The sequence below is a fragment of the Ananas comosus genome, linkage group 6 (genome assembly GCF_001540865.1).
Source record: "Ananas comosus cultivar F153 linkage group 6, ASM154086v1, whole genome shotgun sequence".
NCBI classification, from domain to species: Eukaryota; Viridiplantae; Streptophyta; class Magnoliopsida; order Poales; family Bromeliaceae; genus Ananas; species Ananas comosus.
Genome location: NC_033626.1, coordinates 5,006,171 through 5,027,502, shown reverse-complemented (window position 1 = coordinate 5,027,502; position 21,332 = coordinate 5,006,171). Strand labels below are relative to the sequence as shown.

The 21,332-nt window shown below is 42.2% G+C and overlaps 1 long non-coding RNA gene across 2 annotated transcripts; it reads right to left on the bottom strand.

The window, feature by feature from the left end:
• Positions 15,159 to 16,902, bottom strand: LOC109712064. 2 transcript variants are annotated; one of them, XR_002216760.1, is made up of 4 exons: positions 16,798 to 16,902; positions 16,633 to 16,701; positions 16,453 to 16,517; positions 15,159 to 15,403 (listed from the first exon to the last, which is right to left on the bottom strand). It is a non-coding gene; the product is annotated as an uncharacterized LOC109712064 (long non-coding RNA). The 2 variants fall into 2 exon arrangements; XR_002216759.1 differs by having other exon boundaries at positions 16,453 to 16,514; positions 16,798 to 16,901.

The following is a 21,332-nucleotide window of genomic DNA, read 5'->3' as shown; positions in this document are numbered from 1 at the left end:
CACCTTTTCGAATCCAAACTTGTCGGATTATCGGTTGTCTTGATTTGTTGTAGTTGTGTACCGATTGTTTTGACTTTTGGTTGATCCGAGGTGCGCGACTCGATTGATGTTGCTTTGGAATCCATGGGGGAAGTTGAGTATTGGAAGATGTCGATAGATGCTTAGACAATGTCGGTTGATGTTTCTTTTTCTTATTAGGGCATGTTTTCTTTATGTGTCCTTTGCAACCAAATCTATGGCAAATTTTCTCTTTTAAATTTGTTGAGACTTTATGAATTGCCTTTTCATCCTTCTCAACATAAGTCCTTTCATAACCAAGCCCAAGTTTATCCGTTTGACCTAATCCGAGCATATGGTCTAGCTTTTTCGAACCGGAGGAAAACTTTTGAATGTCGGATTTAAGTTGATAAACTTGTTTGGTCAAAACTTGATTGGATGAACGAATTTCTTCATATTGTTGTTCTAGAAAACCAACCTTTTCTTGATGTGATTTGATCGTTATCTCCGATTGGTTGAGCTTCTCTTGGAGAATTGTATTATTATTCAATACTTGCTCCCTTTCCTCTCCAAGAGTTTTAGATGCATTCTTCAAGTCAGTGTTCTCATCTTCAAGCTCAAGTAGTCGTTTTCTTAGCCTTTTGATGTGCTTGGCCATCTTCTTTGATTCTTCGAGAAGTTGTTGGTGTGCCTCGGCCAAGCTTTCATCATCCGACTCCCCCTCACTCTCGCCATCATTGCTCGACGTTCCATGCAAGGAAGGAAAAACAAAAGAGTAAGAAATAATTGAAGATAAACAAAAAGTCGAAGAGGGAGGTATAGAAGTTTGAGAGCTTAAAGCAACATTAATTTTCTCCTCTTCACTTGAGGTCGATTCGTCAGAAGTAGAATCGTCCTAAGTTTTCGCTTGCAAAGCCTTTTGTTTGTAAGATCTTTTAGAAGGATAATCCGTGGAAATATGGTAATAGCCTTTACATTTGTAACATTGGATTTCCCCTTCAAAATCATCTTTTTTTTTAGAAGGTTTTGCAAGTTTTTTGTCTTTCAATTTAGAACTCAAAGATTATTTAGAAAACGATTTTTGTTTCGAGGATGAAGCTTTGTTTTTCCGAAAGTTTTGTCGAAATTTCTTCGTTGAGAGCGTCAGTTGATGTTCAAAATCAGCGAGCGAAATACCTCCGTCGGAATCCGAATCATCGTCTTCTTTGTTTGTCGATTTGAGTGCAACTCCTGTACTTTTAGAAAAAGACTTGGAAGAAGATTGGTTAGTAAGAAAAGTCATCTCATAAGTTTGCAAAGCACCTACTAACTCTTCGACTTTCATCTCGTCCGGATGCTTTACAGTTTCGATCGCGGCAACTTTTGCCCGAAAGCGTTCCGGAAGAGTGCGAAGGATCTTTCTAACAACTTTAGCATCCAAAATTTTCTCTCCCAAGTTCGCGCATGTATTAACAACGTCTTGTAGACGCGTATAGTACTCGGTAAAGGTCTCGTTTTCTTTCATAAAAATCGAGTCAAATTTACTTGTTAACATTTGTAATTTTTGGACCTTTACTAAGCTAGTTCCTTCATGAGTAACTTGTAGAGTATTCCAAATCTCTTTGGCGGTACTACACGCCGAAACATGAGTAAACTCCATTTGAGACAATGCATTAAATAAAGCGTTTATGCCATTGCCGTTAAACGAAGATGACTCGTTCTTATCTTTGGTCCACTTGTTCCGCAGTTTAGAAACGGTAGCATTATCGACAACTTTGGTAGGATGTTTCCATCCGAATTCGATTGCTTGCCAAACCCGCTCATCGATTGCAATTAGAAAAGCTCTCATGCGAACTTTCCAATAGGCATAATTCGTGCCATCGAAGAGCGGTGGTCGATTAATATTACCGCCTTCGGCCATTAGATATTAATTTATCTAGATCCCGCTCTGATACCAACAGAAAATTTTGGGGTAGCCCAAGGATCTATCTAGATTGTATCTAACACCTAGAGGAGGGTGAATAGGTGTAATAACCAAAAACCTACAAATCTCAAAGCGATAAAATAAATGCGAAAAATAAAAATCACACCGAGATTTACGTGGGAAAACTCCAACTTGGAGTAAAAACCCACGGGACCAACAATCGATAACAATCCACTATGAAATAAAAGATTACAAGGTGATTTACCGAATCCACAGACTCAAACCTCTCTTTTATCTTCTTCGGATCTCGTGCACACCGCCGGGTTGTCCACGCCCCACGTTCGTCTCCAGGAATGCCACATCCCAAATCCACGAAACGTCCACACTTCGAATCCACGAAGCCTTGATCATGCTGAATCCACACGCCCACTCGAATCCACGAGTACACTCCGTCCGGAGCAAGAACAATACAATCGATGATGATTTATTGCTTAGATAATCATGAAAGAGCTGTAGAAGATATTTCTAAACAATAGCCAGATCAATTCTCCATGAAGAACAAGAAATTAGGGTTTCAAGAATTGATCCAATAGAAACTTATTGTTGGTGAAAGAAAGAGAGCACCCAACAAGTTTCTAGGGTTTTTAAAAAGATATTCTATGCTTAGCCATGCTTTAGAAACACCTCTACATCTTATTTATAGGTTTATAAGACTTAGAGATAGACTAGGATTTGAAAACCTGATTTTAGAAACAAAAATCGGTCTCAGGATCCGGTCCTCCCGAAGGGTCCGGTCCCCCGAGGACCGGTCCTCCAAGCTAGGGACCGGTCCCTCGTTGCGTAGCAGAAAACACATGCCACGGGAACCGGTCTCTCATCTCAGGGACCGGTTGCATCGTTTCTTTACGCATAGAGAACCTACGGGGTCCGGTCCCTTAGTTCAGGGACCGGTCCCCGAACCTTGAAAGGCTCAGTCTTGTCCAGATTCATATTTTAAAACCATCCTAAGTCTTCCAAACACTTTTAAGCATATTTAAATCATCATCAATAGTATTTAAACTTATCGAGCATTGTGCATTCATATTTTGAGTCTTCGAGTCTTCGATCTTCATCTCTTCTTCTTCAAACTTTCAAGACTCCGACTTACTTCACGAAATATGCCAACATAAAATTCGTAACAGTTTCCTTATAGTTAAGGAATGGATTGAACTTACATCCTTATAGTTAAGGATTGGATCATACTCACCTTACGTCTTGGCTCGAGGGCGGCAGCTCCCCCTCGGTGATGAGCTCCGGAGTAGTCATCGCTGGGTGTAGTAGTCTCCCCAGAGGACGGTCCCTGTCGGGTTGTAGTAGTCTCGCCCGGCAAATTGGGATTACGAGTTGGTAAGTTGCTTGAGGTCGAAACCTACGGGTTAGCCAAGAGATTGAACTTCGAGATTGAGAACTTGCATTCATCATGAGTAATTCATTTGAGCATAATCATTGATTATTTTGTTCAGGCATATTAGCTGCATTTGTATAGCTTGATTGCTATCTATCTGCTTATTTCTTCTATTATGCCTGAGTTAGACCTAGTGGAAAAGTCGGTGAGATTGGGGCCGAACCCACTAGAAACTTCATTGTAGTTCTCACCCCACTATTTCCACAGAGCCTGGACCAAGCGAGCCGGCGAGCGACCACGGTAAAGGTATCGCGCCGTAGACAGTGACCACTCGAGTTGGGTTTTCATATTTTGCTAGTAACATACCCATACATCATCTTTTGTATTTGATGATTAGAGATGTTAAGGAAATGAATGTAAGCTATTTATTTTGGAAGAAAATGTGATGTAAAAAGAAATGATGAAAAGCATGTATATGGTAAATGAATCATGAACGTGAGTTGAATGCTTGTAAATGGTTAAAAGTTAATCATTCTATTTACAAGTTGTATAGTTTAGTATTCTTTCACTTCGGCTATTGCTGACCCTCGTATAAGCCATTATATATGTTTCCGCTTGTGCATTCATTTGCTTGAACTGTACATGAGTTGAGCCTTGGGCTAACAGGGGAGACTCTGTCCGTTCGGCATCTGTTCGACGTGCCTGGACCGGCCAAAGGGATCGGTCCCGGGGCGTGACAGGACTTCAGCTTCAAAATAAGATGGCACACTTCGGCACATATACCAATTCTAATTATCTGAGAGCCTGGTCCATCAAAACTCCACGTGGCTTACCATAGATCCAATGTCTCATAGAGAACATTTCCTTCCCTCAGCCACGCTTCAACACCACACTGTTTCGCAATGAGTCCCTGCGAACACTCCGTTCGCGTACTCAATCTCAATTCACCGACCACACCAGACTTGGTGATCCGAATCATTCGAGCAGTATGACCAAGCTTCCACTCCTATAGTCGGTACGCTCAAACCACATGGACACAATCAACACTCTCTCGGCTGAGCCACAGTCCACACTCTGCGGACACCTATACTCAAGCGTCCTACACTATCACGCTTCTCAATAGCCTCACACTCTAAACTACTCAGCCTACGCGCATAGTACACAAACACGAATTCCCTCACCATCATTGAGGTACCATTCGACCACTCGCTAGAATTTGGCGATCGCTCAACCACTTCCACAACAGGAACGCTACTACCACTATTCGATCCGTCGGAACATCGTCCGAAACTCTCAAACTACAGAGGAGTCCACTAACGTCCAGACTTGACTCTCACTATCACTTACCTTTACTACCCAGAGAGCCAGCCCACTAACTCCATCTCTATCTCGAGCCTAATTTCTCGGCTCGCAACCAACCACTCGCCGGTACGATCAAATCACCCATCCACTTGGTAGGCAATGTACTACCACCACACATGCATATTCTAGTTTTGCTTATACATATGCACGCAATGCTCCACATCCACATCATACTCAAATACACAACCTACATGCGGGCCAGTTGCCAACACCAAATGCACTATCTGTCTCGCAATGCACACTTTCGCGCCCGGTAAGAACCACCACAATCAACACCTCCCAACAAGGTCAGCAGATGACCTTTCCAGATTTCTCGATCACAATCGCAACTCTTTCGGGGCCACCTAAAGCTTGATCGACCACCCGATCCATTCATTAGTCATGTCGTCCCCCACTCTTCCAACCAAGCGATCTGTGCTCCTCTCGCACGAAGCATCACCTCACACCACCCACAAGGTCCAATCTAAAATCTCGTCAGGAGTTGGCAAGTCATAAGACTGCACAACTCCAAAAACTTTCAATCGAAGTCCCCGTACACAACAATTAGCCTCCATTCCGTCATCCCATCATAGGTTACTCCCGAGGACATCATGATCGATCACTTGCCATCTACTCCAAACAACATACGACTAATACACCTCGTTCCGTTCCAATCTACTCAAATCCTCCAAAGAGAATGTCCATAGAGTTGATCTATAATTGCTCGTGCTTCACCTCCCATGCCACGAAGCTAGGGGCCGCATTGTCAGACCCCAACGAAATGACCTTCACCACCACTTCTGGCTACAAGGACGAACCACAAACAGTGCGGTTACCAACCGCTCTGCAACTTCCTAGAGCCTCCAGTTCCGCTCCTCCTAACACAGGGCAGCCTCCAACAGACGCTACACTACATCAACTCGTCGTCTCACCACTACAACAATCGTGGCCAATTGATCTCAAGGCCTCGAGTCTCTACTATGCTCGGCCAGCTCAAGGACATCACTCGTCCCCATCCATGTCGACCACACTAATGATCGGCCACGTATAACCACCGAACGTTCGCACAACAACTCAACCTTCAAGGTCAAGCGCGAAACACCTAACGCCAACCCCAACTCAAATCAGGCGAAAGTCAGACAAGGGAGCCTATATATTCCCATCACTCGGTTTTATGTTGTGTGCACCCAACATGAACCCTCCCTGTTGAGAATAAACTATACCTTGAATCCACCTCTAACATCCGTTTTAGAGGCATACCACCCACTACCCAATCTAGTAACCTTTTGCCACATACCCAGATTCTCGTCTCTCACGAACCTAGATCCGTATGTTTTCCATCCTAAGGTCCCTAGGTCCATCCTATACTTTCACTTTTCATTACTCTGATACCATTTTATCTGTCACACCCCGCGACCGCCTATTTGGTCGGTTCGGGTATGTCTACAGACGCAAAACGGACAGAACCTCCTCTATCCGCCCAAGGATCCACAACAACAAAGCATGTATAAAGCATTTTTTCAGGAATAATTGCAATATACATGGCTTGCTCGAGGGCAAGCAACAACTAAGCAAGTGAAAGTAAGCTAACTATTACGTCCATACATTGTATCTTGATCATTTTGAATCAAATACAAGGTTTACAATTTTTATTTACATTCATTCTCCCAATACATATATGATCATCTCTCAAATTAAACCATTACATATTTCATTCATCAACTACAATAGATGAAGTACGCAAAGTGCCTCTATACTCATTGGCAGTCCACTATCTAGTGCGAGGTATCCATGCCGCGATCCTCGACCACCACGCTCGCGCTAGGATCTGAAAAATGGTGGGATGAGAACTACAAGAAAGTTCTTGGTGGGTTCGGTCGCCGACCCCGCCGACTTTCCCACTAAATCTAACCAGGCATAAATAGAAGAAACATATAGATACATAACCATTCTAAATAAATGCAGCTATTATACCTGAACAAGAATGCTAACAGATATATGATGCTCATGATGCATGCCGATTGCCATTCTCAATACCCAATCCTCTCGACTAACCTGTAGGTTTCGCCCCAAAACTCACCAACCAAATCCCTACTATCGGGGAGATACTCGCTACAACCCGACGGGACCATCCTCTAGGGAAACTCCAACCCAGTGATGACTACTCCGGAGCTCATCGCTCGAGGGAGAGCGACCGCCCTCAAGCCAAGACTTACAGGTGAGTATGATCCAATCCACAACTCTAAGGATGCCATGTTCACTAATGCCATAACACACAAGGTGTCTTATTCTCTCGCATTCAATGCCATAGGTGCTATATCATTCAATTGTCACAATGTCACCATATTTTCTAACACAACTAAGTTCATGTCTCATCATGTCTCAATTCATACATCTATAGGGTTAACAACTATTCAATGTCTTATTACTAACTCATATGCATCTTTATACTAAAAGCATGCAAGAAATATCCACATGTTCTCATTTAACCCTACAATGCGTGAATCCTACATATACACATACATGTTCAATGGGTGACATTAGACATAAAGAGAAATCTAACTGTTTCGAATAGCACCACCCACTTCGTAGGGATGCTAAGGTACTAGAATCCGAATTTCACAATTTACCCGACCCACGGCAAACGATGCCGAAATGGGGCTTTTCCTCGATTTCTCAACGTAGACTCGTCGAAACTTTGATCGGAGTCTTCCAACGCGTCAGTTTATCCACCAATTAGAGCTACAAGAGATAAAACCCATGTTAAATCTCATAATTTACAAAACCCTCTTCTACCCCTAGGGTTTCTAATAATCTACGTAAACCCTCAAATACATGGATATTCATGAACCAATCTGTCATAATAACTTCTAGAAGCAACAACTAGAAGAGATTAACTCAAAACACTAGCTTATAACCATAAGAACTCACCTTGACTTCTTGTTTTTTCCTAAACCTCTTGCACAATAGCTAGTTTCACTCTCTAGTAAGTCTTCTTCTCCACCAAGCCCCCTCTTGGAGTAACCCTAGTAAGAGAAGAAGAGAGAGAGAAGAGAGAGGAAGATGTGAGAAGCTCTAGAGAAAGAAAGAGAACTTTTCTCTTTGTTCACAAGTGAGGGGAAATGAGGAGAAGGGTATAGAACCCTCTAACAAGCTCTCCCACAGAACAATTGCAACTAGGCCCTTCACCAAATTACTATGCTGAACCAACCCTGCAATCTGTGGGTACGGGGCCCGGACCCTACAAGCAGGGTCCGGACCCCGAGAGCATTCCCAGCATGAATTGAGCTGAAAATTTCCCAGCTTGCTTTCCAAGGTCCATATACCCTATCTAAGTATTCCGAAACACTCGGAACAATTAACGGACCACTCTAACCAGTCCCACTCCGCACCTTGGTCAATTTGACTGAAGCTCGGTGCAACCTATTCGAGAGCCGGTATATTACAGGCATGCTCACGACCGAACTTACAATTGGATCTAAAACTCTATGAACAACTTTTTTCATAATGGATGCAGATAGTCACTACAACTTGCTACTCAGGTGTGATTGGATTCACGCAAACAAGTGTGTGCCATCCGCTCTATATGAAAAGCTTTTTTAATGGATCGGGGAATCGCATGGAGGAAATTAGGGCCAAGGGACGGCCTCAGATGGTAGATGTTATTGTAGAAGAAGTCGGCCATATCAACTGGGCTGACACTGACCCAGATTAGATTTCATTTGTACGGTCACCGAAGAGGGAGTACAACTAGTGCTCGTAAAGGACGAAGGGGCATTGGTGGTGGCTGAAGAGCCACCGAATTGGTTGAAATGGAACATCAGAAGTCAGAAACCGAAGCTCTAGGTGAGCTCCGACGAGAGGAGCCCACTGAAGGGGCGGCTACCCCATCGAATCGGCCAAGCTGGCCGATAAAATATCATGCATTAGATCGGCCAAGTCGGCCGATGCGAAGATGCTTGATAAGACTTCGAGTAGTACAACCGACTCAAATAAAAATGATACAGATCAGAAAACAGAGATGACAATCAAGCCCGATAGAAATGGCATTAAAATTCATAAAATCAGGAGGGAATTCATGAAAGAATCGCCGATAAAAGTCGCCGAAAAAAGCTGAAAACTCAAGATCCCTTGACAGAAGTGAATTTGGGGTCAAACGAAGACAAATGGCTGACGTATATTAGCGCAAGGCTTTTGGCTCAGCAACAGGAGGAGCTAGCGGAATTGCTGATGAAATATAATGATTGTTTCGCCTGAAATTATGAGAAAATGTCAGGGTTGAGCCAAGAAATTGTGGAACATAGGCTTCCTATTAAAAAGGGATAAACGCTTTACAAACAGCCAGCTCGTAGGTTTGAGCCGAGTATTGTGCTTCAGATTAAAAATAAAATCAAAAATCTTTTGAAGATCGGATTTATTAGAACGGCCCATTATGTTGATTGGGTCTCTAACGTAGTACCAGTGTGAAAAAAAGGGGTAAACTTAGAGTTTGCATTGACTTCAGAAAATTGAATCTAGCCACATCTAAAGATGAATATCCAATATCCATAGCTGACATACTAGTAGACTCGGCAGCCGGATATGAAATCTATCCTTTATGTATGGTCATACAGGCTATAATCAAATTTTTATTGCCGAGAAAGATATAGCTAAAAATGACTTTTAGATGCCAAGGGTCAATTGGGACTTTCGAATGGATAGTAATGCCGTTTGGCTTAAAAAAATGCCGAAGCTACGTATCAAAGGGCGATGAATTTTTTTTTTCATAATTTGATCAGCAAAATGTTGAAAGTTTACATTGATGATATCGTTATAAAATTCAAATCGTAAATTAATTATTGGGCTGACTTAGAACTTGCTTTTGAGCAAATGAGGAAAAATAATTTAAAAATGAATCCCTTGAAGTGTGCTTTCGGAGTATCAACGGAAAATTTTTTTGGATTTCTAGTACACCAAAAAGAAATCGAGATAGATAAAAACAAGGCAAAGGCTATTATGGAATTACCGCCGCCTAAAAATAAAAAAGAATTGTAAAGTCTGTTAGGAAAAACTAATTACTTGCGGCGTTTCATATCAAACTTAGCCGGTAGAATAGGAGTGTTTACTTCATTGCTTCGAATGAAGAATCAAGAAGAGTTCATTTAGACAGAGGAACAACAAGACGGATTTAAAAATATTAAAGATATTTAGCAAATCCTCTAGTCCTTATTCCTCCTCGGCTAGGTCAGCAGATGAAATTATATATATCGGCTGCAAAAGAAAATCTAGAATGTCTATTAGCTCGGAAAAATAATGAAAGAGAAGAACATGCTATTTACTATCTTAGCCGACGTTTACTTGATGCCGAAAAATATTATTCAACAATAGAAAAGTTGTGCTTGGCATTATATTATGCATGTACTAAGCTGAGATACTACATTTAACTAGTAGAAGTGTCGGTTGTTTGCAAAACTGACCTGGTGAAATACATGTTATCTAAACCTATAATAAGGGAAAGGATTGGACGATGAATGTTAGCATTATCCGAATTTTCTCTTAATTACGTCCCGGCAAAAGCAGCCAAAGGGCAAGCAATAGATGATTTCTTGGTCAACTATCCATGTGTCAAGGTTGAAGAACCAATGCAGAATTTAGTCGGGTGTCAATCTTAGATACTCTATTTCGATGGATTAAAAACAATCGAATCTGTAGGAGCCTTAATAATTATACAATCTCCTAAGGATTACACTTACCGGTTTGCCTTCGAACTAGATTTTGACTGTTCTAATAATCAAACCGAATATAAAGCCTTAATAATCGGCCTTGAAATCTTACAGGAATTAGAAGTACGATCAATTTAAGTCATCGGTGACTCAAAATTAGTGATCAAGTAGGTAAATAGGGAATACCGATGCGAGAACCGAAATCTACAGAATTATTTGAAGAAAACAATAGAGTTATTCTATAGTTTCGGAGACATCAAATTCGTACATCTATCAAGGGAAGAAAATAAACAAGCTAATGATTTAGCTCAATCAGCTTCAGGATAGAGAAAGCCAAGAGGGAATCAAGTAAAAGTAAAAAAGAGGTTGCTACTATTGGTTTATATATGAGAACCGATGATAATTGCTCCAATAGAAACACAAGAAGATAGGAGGAAACCCTTGATGAAATTCCTTAACGATCCTAATAAACAAGTCGATTATCGACTACGAAAGGGAGCACTTGGTTATTGTCTACTAAATGGACAACTCTATAAGAGAACAACCAAGGAGATGTTGCTGAAGTGCCTAGGATCTGAAGAAGCCTAGGATCTGAAGAAGCCTTATTAGTTATGGGCGAGGTCCATGAGAGCTTATGTACAGCACATTTAGTTGGGAGGAGACTGAGGTAGACTATTTGATACTGGTTATTATTAGCCCACTATGCATGAAGATTGTATAAAATATGCGAGGGGGTGCCAAGAGTGCCAATTCCATAGCTCTATTGTCACGCCCCGGATTAACACGGTTCCCTGGGCAGGCCAACAGACCCGTCGCGTATACATAGAAATTTTTCGTGTATACAAAGCGATAACTGTACCTGTAATCACGACACAACTACAACAAGTAGTATAGAGCTGCTAAACTAGAATAAAAAATATATATATAAACATAAAGGGGTTCCGATACATACAAAAGTCCACGACACAACTCAATCCAGCGAGTACAACGACAACATGCTACTATGTACACAGAAGGCCCCAAAAACTACCTCTGGATGGTACTCCTCTAGCACGGCAATAGGACTGGTAGGGATCTACCTCGCGACTCCCTTCCCACGGTCCAAGTCAGCAACAGCAGCAGCCGCAGATGAAGGCTCTGCAAAAAGGTGTCAATAAAAGGGTATCAGAACTACTGTAAAACAAGTAGTCCTCAGTGGGTACCGCCACCGACCTCAACGGCGCGCCCACTAAGTCTACAGAAATAGGTGTAATGGATAGTAAGGAAAGCTAGAAAGAAATCTACAGCTACATGCCACTATACTATCGCTAACCAACACAGGCTATCTGTAGATTTGATAAAGCATCACACTGATCCAATCTCACTAGGGACTACAATATGCCCGTCCCGCCTGTCTAAGCTACACCATACACCACCGCGAGGGCGGCCGGTGGAGAGCGAGGTCCAAACCGGACTACTACGACATCAATACAAAGCAAGGTAGCCAGACTCCGAAGCGGCACTCGTGGGCGCGACCCAACCGAGTATGCAAGCGTGTCTCTGTCGAGCTCAATTAGGCTCTCACAGGCTGTAGTCAATGCAAATGGGTCTAACTGGTCTAACAACCAAAGCTCACGTGCCCTTGGCACAATCTGATGCAAGATATAGAAATCTGGGTCCACCGTCAACTGCGACGGCACCCGACAGTACGGAACAGTCTATACACCACTGAAAAATGGGCTCAGCCTCCCAGCACGAGCGTAAACTCAACCTACACTAATCTGGGTATCCATCGCATACTAGCAACGGTGATACAAAAGAACAACAGCTCCGAAAGCTAAATCTGATAACTTTTCAGAAAATGACAATATAGGGTTTAGTAGTTTTCTCCTAAGTCAAATCCAAGTCCAACATGTAGAACGATTCTAGAATTTAAGGCTCCAAACTCAATTTTCATAAAAGCTATGCAAATCGATGAATTGAGCTACTACACATGATACTACACAAAACATACATGCTGACGAAAATCCCGAATTAGGAGGAAATCTGACAATTTTGGTAAACATTAACCCACCTCGAAAAACTCGTCCAACAATGGCGAGAAGTCGAAAGGAAGGAAACCACGCACTCACCCGGCCTCTAACGGCTCAACCGCGACGCCCACGCGCTCGAACAGCCCTCCAGAGCAATATCGAAAATCACCCGAGCTCGAGTCGCGACCACCACAATGTGCGAGTCCACCAACTAGAAAGAGAGAGGGAAAGGAGAAGAATTCCCTTCTCTGCTGCCTCTAAAGCCCAATATATAAGCTGGGTAAACATAGGAATGAACAACGAATCAAAAGACCAAACTGCTCCTTACCTACCCAAAAATTCCAACTGGAGTACCGGTACTCAGCTTGAATACCGGTACTGGGGTGTTTAGCCCACAGCCTCGCACACTGGGTACTGGTACTCACCCGATGCAGTACCGGTACTCGGGCTCGGTACCGGTACTCGACAAGTCAGTACCGGTACTCAGCATCAAATACGCGCAAACCCGAGAACATCCAATTCTACAATCCACTAGGGTACCGGTACTCCTCTCAGGTACTGGTACTCAACACTGAAATCCTCCATTTTGCAGATTTCAGTGCCAAAATTCCACTCTCGTGTCACGTTGAGTCCGTTTAGCGTTCATTTCACGCCAAAACGACTCCGACTTGTTCCGACACTCTCCAGACGTGTCGACAAGCCTCAGATGCTGAAATTATACAGGCCGCTAAACACCAGGGACACTACATATATACAGAGGATTCCAGCTTCTAAAATGCATGCAATTATCAAAACGTGGCTTTTCAAGGTTGGGCCATGGATTTAATTGGAGAAATTCAGCCAAACTCTTCGGCTGGACACAAATTTCTGATAGTGGCCGTTGACTATTTCACTAAATGGGTAGAGGCGAAACCTATAAGGTTGGTCACTCAAAAAGACATCATAGACTGTGTTGTAGACTCCATCATCCATCGTTTTGAAATTTTCGAAACGATTATGTACAATCGATCAAGGAATGATGTTCACAGAAGAACAGTTCTCACGATTTGTAGAGTCAAGGAAGATTAAGCTGCTGCATTCTTCGTCTTATTATGCTAAGGCAAATGGGCAGGCAGAGGCTATAAATAAAGTCATCATAAATCTTATGAAACAGTATATTGAAAAACACCCGAGAAAGTGAAGCAAAAAGCTCTCCGAAGTTTTATGGGCATGCCAAACTACTGTCAAAACAGCAACAGGGGTTACACCGTTTCGATTAGTGTATGGTCATGAAGCTATAGTACCTACCGAGAATATTGTTCCTTCTTTAAGAGTTGAAGGACAAAAAAGTTAACAATAGAGGAATATGAGAACTTAATGAAAGAAAATCTTAACGAAACAGAGGAAATTCGACTATCGGCACTTGATCATTTACAAGCCTATTAGAGCTGGGTGAGCAATGCATACAATAAAAGAATTAAGGCCAAATCTTTCTCTATTGGAGTTTTAGTTTTAAGGTTAGCACTTCCAATTAGTCGAAAAGACCGAGGTATGGAAAATTGTCCCTAAATTGGGAAAGACCATTCCAAGTTTACAAGGTTACGAGAGGTAATGCATATTTCCTAAAAATATTAGGTAGGTTAAAAAATGACAAACCGATCAATGAAAAGTATTTAAGAAAGTGTAAGATATGGATCCCGAGGATCTAAAAGATAAGTAACACCTAGAGGGGGTGAATAGGTGTAAAAACGGCAAACTCAAAAATTTCGATGCAAATAAAATAAAATAGCGGAAAATAAAATAGCACACCGAGAATTTAACATGGAAAAACTCCAAACCGGAGTGAAAAACCCACGGGACCGACCACACAAAGAAAATCCACTAAGAAAACTTGAGTACAAGTGATTTTGACAAAAATACACGACTCAATTTACCGATTTCCTGTTGATGGTGATCTTCGCCGGTCCTCGATCGATAGGAATCCTCCAATCGACCTCGCTGCAACTCCTAGCAGCGTCAACGCCTCAACTCCTCGAAGCGTCCACCAAATCCTCGGCTACACGCGAGATCCACGCGCCGAATCTCCTTCCGGAGCTTGTAGAATCGAAGATTTGTGGTGATTTATGCCTTCGAATCCCATAAGCTATGAGGGTCCGTCTTCTAATCAAACATCAACTTGATTCTCGAATAAGATCTTGAGTAAAATCGAAGAACCAAGTCGATTGTTGATTTTACGAAATTTGTTATGTGAATAGAAGCATTGAAACGGGAAAACAAGTTTCTAGGGTTTAGAATCAGTAAATATTCAAAGCCTTAAACTTTAAGATGACCCCCATAGCTTATTTATATGTTTAGAAGATATAGAAGTAGACTAGGATTGCAAAAAGTCTTTTTTAAAAATATGTGCCGTCCTCAGAGACCGGTCCTCTCGAGGAGACCGGTCTGTGAGAGACCGGTCTCTCAAGTGAGGAACCGGTCCCTCGCTGCGTGACCAAAAATCACAACGTTCGGGAACCGGTCTCTCAAACCAGAGATCGGCCCCTCGCTGCGTGACAGAAATACCAGGGTTCGGGAACCAGTCTCTCATCTCAGGGGACCGGTTGCATCAATGTTCACGCATTGAGGACCTTAGGAGAACCGGTCTCTTCAACTTAGGGACCGGTCCCAGAACTGTCACGCCCGGGTACCAGCGGAAGCATATCCGGCACGTGCACAGACCCGCCATACACCTGCAGTATATAAGGCGTCTACAAGCAACAAGTCGATAGAAAGTAAAACAAAGGAAGTCCTATCCTGATATCAGAGCAATGTACAAGTCGATATATATCAACAAAAGGACAAAGAGTGTACAATCCCAAAATCTCGACAAAAGAGAAGTATCACAACTGTAGTTCACGGTCCAAGTAGTACATATACATCACGAGGATACAAAAATAGGATAGATACAAAGGTGGTTTCTCTATACATAGGGACATCACCCTCGGCCGTAGCCCGAGCAACAAGGTGATCGACTAGCACGCTCCTAGTAGTCCCTAGCTAGGCGCGACTCCCTTGCCACGATCCCTAGCCTCTCCTGTAGATGGCTCTGTAAAAACAACCACCAAAAAGGGCGTGAGAACTATTAACAATAGTTCCCAGTGGGTAAGCCGCCAGCCTCGGCGAATTACACCACTAGGCTCAAGATGTACTAAATGAAAGCAATAACAATAATTGCATGATTTATAAGCATGATGCTAATAAGTAATAAGCATGTAATCAACATGTAATAGCTTTCTACAGTAATGAACCATTTGCACAAAAGAGATATAGCAACTTCTGTAATCATGAACATAAACATGAGTATAAGCACGAACATAAAAGTGACTACTGTACACTTTAAGTAATAAACATTCATTACTGTCCTTTTTCATTTAGTACTTTCCTTACATTCACAGGGACCTACCCAAGGTAGTCCAGCTTGCGCCGCGCCTAATGGCCCCGTGGTAGTAAACACTCCCCACGGCAATCCACTTCGGCACCCAATCCCGCACGGGCGAGCAACTGTCGCGTAGGCCAACTCCGGAGTGCCGGCTTGTAGGGAGCGACCCTCACAAGCGTGTGCGAATGAGCACGATGGCAAGCAAGCAAATTCCACTGTCCACATGTCTCAATTCTCATGTTTTCATTTGCAATATTCTCGCTCTCGATCCTTTGATCGACATTTCAGTATAACAAATATTAACAACAACTAGAATCCACTAGTTTAGTAAGCATACAGGAGTAATGCTAATTTACATATGGCATTAGGATCTTTCACTATCATGGCACTATCAACATAGGCACAAGCATGTCATAGTTCTCTACTTTAGAGTCAAGAGAATGTCATTGTTCTCTACGTGTAATCAAGCGAGTAAAAGAGAATGTCATTGTTCTCTACGTTTCATAAGTGCATTCTACACTTGTTCATAAGTCATTCAACTGAATTGAATATAAAGACAAATACGTTCATGTATATGTGTTCTCTACTTTATAGAGATTTCAAGTCAATTTACTTCTCAAGTCCTATATCAAACACAAAAGCGCACAACAACACCAATTCTATAGCACATATAGAACATAGGGGAGCTCCACTTGCTCTGGTTAGGTCCGACCCACCTAGTACTAGGCTCCAAAACAGTCCAAGGAGTTCCAAAGTTCAGCTCCACTAGGTCGCAATCCTGCTGAACACGAAGCATACATATCGTATCAAAATTACGATCGAAAAGGCCAATTTCGGCGCAATTACACTTTGTACATTGGAAAAGCTTAAATCCCTGTTTTGGCTTAGTTCAATACCTCACGTTAAGCTTCCAGAAGGCCCTCCAAGGCCAAACGAAGGCGGTCCAAGGGTCAAACACCTTCTTGCTGCGAACAATTCCGAAACGACATCAAACTCATCAATAATAGCAATTATGGTCGGAATCTTGCAATTTCGGCTTCCTAACTGCAATTCTTACTTACCTTAGGGTAGAACAACTTCCAAACCAGCTTCAACAAGTACACGTTCAGCTCAACGAGGCTCGAAGACCTGCTGCGAAGTCAACGTACAAAATTGCATCAATTTGATCGCATAAACCGTGTATAGTCCGAAATAGCTTCATAAATGGCTAAATATTCCAATTAAGCTTCAAAGTAGCTTATCCCTGGTCTAAGAAGGTTAATTCACAGCTAATTAACTCATTTATAATAGCTGAATTCTCAGTTTAGCACAGCCAAGAGCAAAAATCCGAAATCGCTACTCAAATCGACGAATAGAACGTCGATAACGACAAAAATAAGTCGATTACCTTCTTAAGCTTCCAACCAGTGACCCTACTGGTTCAGGACAGCAAAGAGTCTTCCAAAACACTCTCTCACACGTCCACAAAGGCGCTGCGACGCTCGCAACCAGCGAAGAACGCGCGCGACGACGAAAACGAGCGAAATCGGCGACTTCTTTGTAGAGAGAGAAAAACCCTAGAGAGAGAGAGAAAGAATGGTGCAAGGTTGCTTCTCTGGTCTCCAGCAACCTCCACTGAGCTCCAGGAGTCGTGCTGGAATGAAATAGATAGGATCAAAGTGTGAAATTACCAAAATACCCAAGCTGCCAGGTTTCTGCATTGTGTACCGGTACACCATGATGGCTGTACCGGTACACCAAGCAGAAAAGGCTGATTTCGCCCAATCAATGCACTTTCTCACTTTTAGCCATCCAATCACTCTCAAACTTGTCCAAAAACTTGTCTAAGTCCTTTAGAACAAGTAGGATAGTTCCACAACTCATTCCACACACCCGGACTCCGCAATTTGCTAGAGTCAGTGTATTACAAGAACACATAAAAGTTCAGTAAAAGAATTTTAAAGCAATCTAAGCCTTCTGAACTTATTACAATTAAACATCTTCACCATAAATCATCTATTCTTCATACCTGAGATGCTGAGCTTTTCGAATGAGTCTTTGTTCTTCAATTTGGATCTTTTCTTCAAATTTCTACAATCAACTCTTCAAGACTCCATTCAACTGTACGAAATCCGCCAACCTATAAAATCCTTAACAATCTCCCCTTTGGCGATTTCGTGACAAAATATACTATAAAGCTCGTACACAACTCAGAAACAATAAAAAGAAGATCATCGCAATCACCAAACGACAATCTCCTGCATGATCGATCCAATAAACGAAAATTATAATTTTCACAACCTTAATACAGACTCTATGACTTAGACATGGAGTCTTGAAGTCTTGAATATTCCTGCAAAACATTCTTAACACATAATCAAGATTCAAGCATAATTATCATAAAAGATCAAACATAAAGTCAAAGCAATCAAAGCAACAAGTCATAGTTCAATAGTTTATCCAAGTCATAGTCAAGCATCCAAGCAAGTCATAGTTAAACATTTACACAACTAAGCTAAATGCATCAAAAGACATCAACATCATCATCATCATGAGCCAGCCCAGCCAACATATCATTTCCCCCTTTTTGTCAGAAAGCGCCAAATTGACAAAAGGAGGAACCCCGCATAGTCAGTCGGAATCGTCACCCTGTGGTGGAAGATCTAAGCTGCAACATCCCAATTTGTCAAAGATAGCCTTCATCAGCCACTTGATTTTGCTCACATCTTTCCGTATCTGAGCTTGATCAGCAAAAAGCTTTTGAAGCTCTTCAGATAACCTCTGTTGCTCACGATAGACTGACGACACCGAGACATCCTTCTCAGAAATATCCATGGAAGGACGGGAAGAAGCAGGAGGTGGAGCAGCAGTAGGGGAAGAAGCACGCTGAGATGGAGTTCGAAGCTGCACAGAAGACTTCACAAACGTCCTTTCATTGATCCGGCCCAAGCTGTGCTCATACGAAGTGCAACGAATATCCACCTCATGGAGTCGCAGAATCCTCATGATAATTAGCGAAAATAGCAATCTTTCATTCTGTCCTGAAGTCTTGATGTCCTTTGCCATTCTCCGCCAGATAAAAAACGGGATATTCATGTTGATATTCCTTGCACTTACAATGTCTGGCCTAGCCAATAGATACATGTACAAGATGCGATCCCATCTCAAAATCTTCGTGTTTGCGAGAGGCAAAATGTTGTAGCAAACCACGAAGTTTAAAAACCTGTACTCCATTTTGAAATCCTTCGACAAAACCATAATTCCGTTTGATTCTGTTCCCGGCATGCAAATAGAGTTCACAACACGGTTCTAATCACGAAGTGAGTCAAATCCGACCTGTAGATATTCCACTCCTTCAGTCCTAGCTTCCATTCCTAGCACAGACGCTATCGTATCAGGAGTAATTGATAACTGAACACCACGTACGGAAGTGATGAATACGTACGGGCCGCCGTCGAAGTCACTCAAGTGACCTGCTCTTATATAGAATTCTCTAATCAATTCCAAACAGAACCCAGTTTGTTCCGGAAAATCACAAATCTGATGAAGATTTCCCTTTTCAAATAAATCCTGAAATCCTGGCACACAGTCAATGATACTGGCGACGCCAACATCGCGCTCACCAATACAATGTTTCGACGAGTACATTGACCGTCAAGCAGACGAAATATCCTGTAGACTGAGACGCGGAGGCTCAAAACCCGGTTCTCTAATCTCAACACCTCCAGATTTTCGACGACCGGTATATCCAGATGCCTTTCCTTTTCCTTTATCCATGGCTTTGCCTTTGCCTTTATCAATGGCTTTCCCTTTGCCCTTTCCTTTTCTTGTATCCTTTTCCTTAGCCAACACCTCTGGAGTAAAAGCCTCCCAGTCCGGCTCATCCTCCTCAGATTCGTTGCCAGGAGCATATTCGCTCCCTTTATTCTCCGGTTGTTGCTCAATCTGTCACGCCCCGGGACCGATGCCAATTTGGCCCGACCCGCAGCACGCAACAGCGCGATGACGGACAAGTGTTCCCCCCTATCCGCCCAGGCCTCATCAATGTACAATCTCAATAAGAAGGCACTAGCGGAAACATACACAAACCGGCTTAACGACGAGGGTAAGACAATAGAGCCATAAGCTGAAAGAAAGGAAAACTAAACATTCACAAGTAATATGATTATTTTAGTCATATACTTGCAATCATTATCGTATACATTTACAAAGATCATGTTCTCTTACAGTAAACATATTCTTCTTTCTCTTATACATTTACCTCAAAAGGAGCTTTTACAGTTCTACTATTACATCGCTAATATCCAAGTTACAAAGTTGAGTAAAAGGGTGTTTGCGATACAAAAGCAGAACCCAACATTGTGGCCTCTGACTAAGCGCATACCTTACCGCGGTCGCATCGCGACCGAATCGATCGCCGGCCTTGTGGAAATAGATGGAGTGAGAACTAACAACAAAGTTCCCTAGTGGGTTCGGCTAACTCACCGACTTTCCCACTAGGATAACTCAGGATAATAGAAGAAAATGAAGCTGAAATGATGCGATAACAATCTTACACATGATGCTAATATGCCTGAACAAAAAGCAAGGAATATGTCAACATTAATAGATCAGATTATGACCATGTTCTTATAGTTTCTTTTCACTTTACTCTTGTTCTTTATTCATTATGTCTTTGCTACTTAATCATTAAGGCTAACCCGGGGGGTTCTCGCCACCGTTTAATTGCCTCCACGTTAAAGTCCATCATCGCAGGTACTCCACAGCTAGGACCGCGTCTTACGGTCTACTCCAACCGATGCATACTCGGAGCGCATCGCGAGGTGGTGAGCGTACGCGCCTCGGACACGTGAACTCAACACACAAGTATGATCATATCCTTACATCAAAGGATTATCAGTTTCAATCTTGGACTTTACACTGAGCTCTATGTTCTTTACATCGACTTTATGTTTGCAAACTCATGCAATCACATTCTTTACATTTTCATTAATCTTGCCTGAAACATCCTAGCATTCTTGTTTCTTACTTTTCTCGTTCTTTTGCCGCGCGCCACATTATTTTAATTTAATATTGTCATTATCTCATTCTTTATTCATTACATCACTTTGGTTTTTACATCCACTAACTCTATGTGTCTCTTTACTTTCTATTTCAAATGGCCACTCGATATCTATGTCAGTTGTGCACTCTGTTCTTTCGCGCCACTTTGGGGTACTCTATTTTCTCCTCATGCCATCATTAGGGTTTTTACTTTCATAAGCGTCTTAACCATCACTTACTGCAGTCCTGTACTCACAATCATGCATCATCACATTCTTTTCATTACTTTACCTGAATATGCATGCAACAATACATATACATATGCCAAAATGCACAACATTAGCTAATACGAGAGATATTCAATGAGTATTGAGAAAGGCACCACCCACCTTTGTACGGTTCTCTGTTTAGGTCTCCCGATGATTTTCTGAGGATTTTCTTAGATACTCGCTTCTTTACCCTGCGGGCAAAACGCAGACCTATTAGGCTCTTTGCCATAACTTTCATACACTTTTGAATATGCTATTACGAGGCGACCAACGCGTCGGACATACCCCAATTAGGTTTTGCGCGG